Source organism: Garra rufa, chromosome 12 (genome assembly GCF_049309525.1).
Source record: "Garra rufa chromosome 12, GarRuf1.0, whole genome shotgun sequence".
NCBI classification, from domain to species: Eukaryota; Metazoa; Chordata; class Actinopteri; order Cypriniformes; family Cyprinidae; genus Garra; species Garra rufa.
In genome coordinates, this window is record NC_133372.1 from 44128771 (window position 1) to 44136156 (window position 7386).

General features: G+C 35.8%; 1 protein-coding gene across 1 annotated transcript in view; it reads right to left on the bottom strand.

Annotated features, from left to right (window-relative positions):
• eya2 (EYA transcriptional coactivator and phosphatase 2) overlaps positions 1–6460 on the bottom strand; it is a 43546-nt gene extending 37086 nt beyond the window's left edge. Inside the window, exon 1 of the mRNA XM_073852611.1 lies at positions 6243–6460. The gene's annotated coding sequence lies outside the window, so the exon portion shown is untranslated. The remainder of the gene's footprint in view (positions 1–6242) is intronic.
• Between the last annotated feature and the right edge of the window lie 926 nt (positions 6461–7386).

Sequence of the window (7386 nt, forward strand, 5' to 3'; positions counted from 1 at the left end):
TCTCCTCTCCCACCCAAAAACCCCCGACTTATGTGTAATCGACCCCCTCCGTTCAGACATTCGCCCCATCGGTTCCCAATTTCTCATCCTACCCATCCCCCTCATCCCTACAGCCGCCAGCCTCCAGGTCTACTGGACCCTTCACCCCCGGAGCGCTGCCCCGAGACGTGGGTCACGGATGGGGACAGCTGGTGGACCTCCCAGGATCCGTCTTATGAGGGGATCGGTCAGGTAACACATCTGGCCTGTTGTAGTCGGGAGGCTCAGACTGCATTAAAACGGCTCGAGTGCATCAGAAAGAGAGAGAGAGAGAGCTGCGGGTTTTCACTGCATGCAAATCACATGCACAGCGAAAGAGCAACTATTCTGGGATAACATTTCACTGACTAGTCTTATGAACAGAAGTGTGCTTAATTGCACTGAATTTGCACTTTAAGTCATAAAGGTGTATTTTTTTTAATTTGTACTTGCAGATATTATAATATTAATCAAATGAAAGGCCACTTAAAGAGTACACATTCACAAATGTTTTTAACACACTTAAGCAGACTTTTAAAAAATGCACTTTGTAATACTGCACTTTGAAGTTTTACTTTATTTTTGAAATCATTATGTTTTAATCTTTTGTTGTGCCTTGAAGTAGTTATTTTGATGTGTTGACCAACATACTAAAGCACTTGATTGCTACTTGTAATTGTGTATAATATTAACTATAGTGTATTATTTGATATGACATTGCAATTTTACATTTTAAATGTACTAAATTGCAATTTCATCATTACAGATGGGAAATAGAAATGACATTTACGTATAGTTTAGTTTACCATAAATGCTTAGTTGGCAGTGCACTTTAACCATATTTCAAAAATAATAAAATTTATTATGAAATTACATAGAAATATGTACTTGCGTCCTATTTTGGGGGTCAAAAAGAACTCAACTAATTGTCTTTAATATAAGTTTGCAAAATGATTGATATAATTGCATTTAATAAACTTTAATTTAATTGTAAATATGCATTTAAGTGTGTGTGTGTGTATATATATATACATTTAAAGTATATTATTTTCATAAGTAATCTTTTTAAACTTATGCTAAAGTGTACTTCTTTTTCACAAGAATATAACCATATTTCAGACTTGCAAACATGCTTTCTATTCAGTTACAAAGTTAGATTTGTACATTTATAAGGAAACTGTGAGTGTTGTTTGCATGTGCAAAACTAAACACGCTGCAATGGTGTTGCAAAGGTTGTCTGGGTGTTTTTACTGATTTAAAATGTTTTTAGGGTGTTTTGGTGATCTCTGACTAGCCCAAGTGTCTATGGTTTTCAGTTTGTTCTAGTTTTATCAACCATCAGGTGAAATTCATCAGCCTGAATTCCTAGAAAAGTAACAGCACACCTCAAGTACGTAGCATGCATGCTGCAGGGAGAGGTATGACAAATTTTATACCTTGGTTTAAAGATTTGTTCAAATCACTAACCATAAGTATATGCTATTCAGTGAAGCTTAACTTGTATTTATCCTAGAATATTCCTTTGAAATTGAGTTTGCTGCTTGTTTGACTTGGATTTAAAAACCTGAGCTTTCGCATGACTTGCAAAACAGCCGTCTGCATAATGTATGCACAACCCAGGAAGACTAAGTAGTTTATTCAGTTAGCAGTCTTGAACTTTTAACCTCTCGACACGGTAAGCTGCAAACGCTAACATCCTCGACTTACATTGTTGTGGACAGTCACTGAATGATATATGACTTTATCAAAGAAACCTGTTGAAAAAGTTCCTGCTTATTTGCCCTGAGGGCGGTTAGCATGTGTAAACGCGCCCAGGCAGCAGAGACAAGGAACTTTTCAGCTTATTCAAGAGAACTAATTTGTTTACATTGTATACGGCCCAAGTTTTTCAGTCGCCACCTTTGGAAATCGATTATGAGAGAGAGAATATAGTTCATCTGAAGAAATCTCTTGATCATTGACATGTTGACTGCAGTGTTGAGTTTTGCTGTTCTTTACTGTCAACTGCCAAAGCTGTTAACGCATTTAATGTCATAAAAAAATCCCAATATAAACATTTTTCGCATCAGCGCTCGAGGGTATAGCGGTATATACCAATTTTGCTTGGGTGCCATCAGACAATCAGCAGTTATGATGTTATTTTCATATCAGCCTTCATTTGTTGCATAAATGTTATTTTTTTGGTTTGCATCCATCAAGTTCCAAATAAAAACTGAAAAATAATAAGATAAAGCATCTTTCATTTGTAAACTATGTAATGCATTGGATCACGCACAATCACTCAGCACTTTGCTTTATGACTCCATGACAGTGATGCATGTGACACTGGCTGCAAATGTGTGTGTGTCTTAAGATATAAGATAAGGACTAAAGGTTGGCAATAGCTGGAGAAGCAGCTGCTGTTTGGTGAAAAGAATGAGACTGTAGGGAAAAGGAGGGGTTTGGATGACTGTGTGTGTGCGACAGATATTTAAGGGAACTACAAAACTGTGTTGCTTCCTACTCACATTAACATACAGAATCTCCCCACAGTGTATATTGTCATTTGTTAAGTCAAGCACCACTATTAGTGTTGCTTACATTTTTGGCTAATGATCTGAACAAACTAAATGATGTGGAAAATCCCACAGACTCACAATGAAGATGGACCTGAGACAGAAATATCAGAGACTTTTTACTCGGAGCAGTAAGAAACCACCCAGATCACCAGCAACTCCATAGCAAATTCTAGTCTTATTTTCAAAAATTATAGCATTATAGCTCTATACATACACAGTATATAAATTCCACTCTTGGAAAAAATTAAAGTAGTCACTATAGAAAGAACACCCAGATCACAATTTTAAAATTCTCAGATATTTATATAATCAGTGTTTAAAATGTTCAAAAGTAATGCAAATCGCCCAAAACATTCAACATTTGACCACAACAGTTTCTTCGCTTTACAAAAGAAAGCATGGTTGTAATCAAAGATGGTTAGAGTGTCGTATGATCAAAGCGAGGAGTTTATGTGAAGTTCACCCTGCTGTTGTCGGGCCTCTGACCGTAAGCATTCCTGTATGCTCCAATCAACAGTTGTTTTGGGAAACGACAGATTAGAATTTTTCTCTTATTATGAGCAATAATAGTAGTGATGCTTGCCATTAGTGTTGGACAATTCAAATTCATGTGTTTCAAGCCTCTTTGTCCTATATCTGCATTTTAGTCTGTGCATACCTTTAATCCTGAGCAGTGAAAAATTCCATGGCCTGGATTTAAAGCCACAGTCGCGACAGTCTGATGATGTGGCAAAGTGTTAACTGTGACAACGGCTCTTCGCTACCGATCACATTCAGTTGCGCAAGACTCACGAGGCGTTCGGGAATCCCTCTATGGGCGCTAGCTAAATATTTTGCTCATTACGAGCGAGGTTATCTTCCATCTGGAAGCAGAGGATCGGTTGACAATTCAAAGCAGAAGCGGAGTTCAAGGCCTCCAGCCTCACCCTAAAACCGAGGGGTTAACGCCGGCCGGCCCGTAATGAACCGAGCGCCGATAAACTCAGGAAGAGCCGTGCTTCCTATGAAAATATTTATCATTCCAGAAACCTTTGGCTACAGAGGACTTTAGGAATTAATTCGTGTTTTCTTAAGAGGGGGCGTCTCAGGATGGGGAACTCGGGCCTCGCTTTGCCTCCTCGAGCAGGAATTGTGCAGCTTATTCACAATTTATTAGGGTTTGTAATCAGAACCATGACGGAAAGAGAGCTCAGAAAGAGACCTGATGTTATTATACACCGAAAACGAGAGTGTTAAATCAAACTTGCCCCTGTGTGCATGACCTTTGATGTGTGTTTATTATTTTCCAATGGGAAAAAGGAATTTAAATATAAATTGATACTGAGAAAAAGAGATCTGACTTCATTTTCAAAGCATGTCAAACGTGAATGCAAAGAGAATGGTGTTCATTTTTACTGATTAATTTTTGTGATAGTCAAAGAGGTTTGAATTTAGTTCTTTAAAAAGAGAATCAAGTGTGAACAGATTGGAAAGTGACCACTTACACTGGCAGCAAGAGATTGAATTTTAAATTGAATTTGATTCTCTTAAAGAGGAATTAAATGTAAACAGATAGTAGAGTAATGATTTCTACTGTCAGCATTTAATGCCATTTTGTACTTTTAATTTTAATGTCTAAAAAACATCAACACCAGATGATAAATGTTCGCCATATTACAAAATAATCACAATATGTCAAGTTACCAAAGACTAAAATAGTTGCGTTGCATGTCTGTGCTAATGTTCTGCGATGAGAAATATTGTTCGTTTAATCGTTGTCATGTTAGAAAAAACAGAATCTGCTGAGTTGCCGTGCATGAGTCAGTATTTCTTGGACTTGTTTGTGGTGTTGCAAAGTCATGGTGGTAGTAGAATCATTGCATATGGGAAAAAAAGCATCGACATTTAGGATCAGTACTACATCTGCAACCGGTTTTGGATCTCAGTGTCCGATTCAGGATCTCCTCTGTGGACCTGGATGGTTAATAATTTGGAATTGTGCAATAGTGAGCTGCGTTCTCGTGAAACAAAGCGGTGAATGTATTGAGCAGGGGGTTGTGAGAGCTTCTCGAGGACGATGAATGCTTCTCTTTGAAAAAATGCTTAGCAAGGCACCCTAAAATTACCTTATTAGCTTCCTGACTTTAAACATCGCCTCAGCGATTTCAGAGTAATCATCTAGCTCTGTGAAATCCGGCATTGATTTCGTTGAAACGGCCAAATTTCATAAAAGAAAACTGCTCGTGGGAATAGACACGTATGCATAAACTAAATGAACGTACCAAGAGTGGTTGTACAGAGTGAAACAAAATTAAATTAAGAATGACAAAGTATCCTGTTCAAAGACCTTCTACACTATTCAGAAAACTGCTCTGAATAGCACTAATTAAACTTTCTATGGTTTTTAATAATAGAAGGGGCCTTATCCCATCAAAAACTATTGCATTTTAAATGTCAGATAGTGATCTGAAATAATATTTCACTGCATTTTAACACAAATGAATTAGTTAAAATCGTGTTAGCATTTTAATCATGCTGAGCTTCCGATTGTTTACACAAAAATATAAACAACATTCATTGCACATTTACATTTCACCTTACCAGCTGTTGATGGAAAAAGGCCCTAAAAGACAATTGTTTATAATATTTTAAGTCTGCGTAAGGTACTATGATTGTAATTTTTTTCTGTTGTGCATTTGGTTAGGGTGATGTTTAAGTCTCAACCTAAAAGTAGGTACTATATTATTTCAAATTATTACAAATACAAAATACGCATCTACCTGATTTGGAGCACTACAGCTTAATGTCTTACAAATAAATCTTTAATTCTAATTGTATTACAATTATAGTATTTTTAATTGTGTTTGCATACATTTTTGTTTATGAAATGTGTTTAAAATAGCAATGCAAATTATTATTATTGTGTTTAGATTATTTAAAGAAACCAGAAACCAAAAAAACGGATCTGCTGAACCTATAACACATCCAGATTTGTCTTATCTATTTTTGTTAGTTTTATTAATCTATGTATTAAACTTATTTTACCCTACAGCAGGTTCTGAATAGCTAGTAACTATTCAAGAGCATTGTCTTCATTTTTAAGAGTATGAATTAAAACATCTCAACATCTCATCGCATGATTTAACTTTTCATTCATTTTTTATATTCTTTGATTAAAGTGTTATGCAAAATGTAAATATAATATTTGAATACAAACAATAAGTTCATGAAATCGTATGTTTTCTTAAATAAACCAGTAAAACTCAATGCACTGCATACAGTACTAAATCTAGTATTGTTTAATTTTATCCGCACTTTAAAAAAAAAAACTTATATCGCTCTAAAAAAAATAGTGATGTTTCTTCAGTGGTTCTTCAGATCAGTGTTAAGGTTTAATGCACAAGGAAGCGAAAAAATAACAAGGTTCTCTTATATCTTAGGTCTTAAATTAAACTATTCCAATTAATATATTTAGATACCTGCAACTTTAACCATTCTTTAAACATCCTAAATGTTAACAATCGCATAATCCTGCACCTTTCTTCTTTTAAGAGATTTTCTAACAACATAACTCACAGTGTAAAGGATAAATAGTGCATTAAATTATAAAGACAGAAAACGTTAGTGGTTCGTTGTTGTCAAATACAACACAACAAGACTATACCAGTGAGTAAATGATGTACTCACCATATCTGAAGCACAGCAAATGAAAAATCAGCTGTTAAATTCAGCAAAGTTCCCTCTCCATCCTGCGTGATGTGCCTTGATCAAAGCGCCGACTGACGGATATAATGTCGCATCCCGCCGCTGCTGTTACATTCGAATTTTAAATTTGGAATGATCCGGCTGCGCGCGAGTTCAGATCGCTGTGTGTTCTAGAGCTCTGTCGTGAGTGTCTCGCTGCCTGCGTGTGTGGCTCACTCGAGTGCGCACTAATGTGAAGAAACGTTCAATAAATGAGCGATCTGAAGTTCCTCCTCCTACTGCTCCAGTCCTCAACGCGCGCGTGTAGCTCCACCACAACGAGACCATCCTGGTCTGTGTGCGCGCGCACGCACATTTATCTATGCTTGTGAGGGTTAAAGTATACCATTTTAAAATATACCAATACAGTGAAACGTAAAAAAACAAGTATTTAAACTACCTTATAAAATATATAATTTTGGAAAAGTTTGTAAAAATGCAAAAGTGAATCTATTGTTTAAAAACACAAAATAATGTCTTACTCAAAATGTATGAGAACAGAAAGGTATGTGTTTAAGGTTGGGGGAAAGAAAATATCATTAGTTCAGTATAAAACAATGAAAGTGAAAGAAATCAGATCAGTGAAAGAAAAAACAAATGTGTGATTGTGGATGATTGTATTTCTTAAACTTTATTTCAATGGTTTAAACAAGTATAAACTGTCAGAAAAGGTATTAATGCATGTTTCAAGGAAAATTACAGAGGAAATCTTGATCACATTTAAATTGTATGTCTTCATTATGAAAGCACAGTGTATTTTAGCAGATTTATATGCTTGTGCAAATTACTGAATAAAGCCATACACACCGTCGTGTAAAAAAGCTACATGAAGTTAAATGCAATGAGTGATTTCCAGCCAATGTGAAAGAATACTGATTTAAAAAATTGTTTTAACCTACAAGTAGATAAAACGTACTGATTTTTGTTCCTCTTTTGTAGAGTTCCTTCTTATTATGATCAGTAAAGCAAGTTTCCCTTGTAAATCAGTGACAGTTTGTTTCCAAAGGTTCACTTCAAAAGCGGTTAAAAGAGAAGGATAAATCATCATCATATCGTTATCAACAGAAATGTCCTCAGGTATTACAGT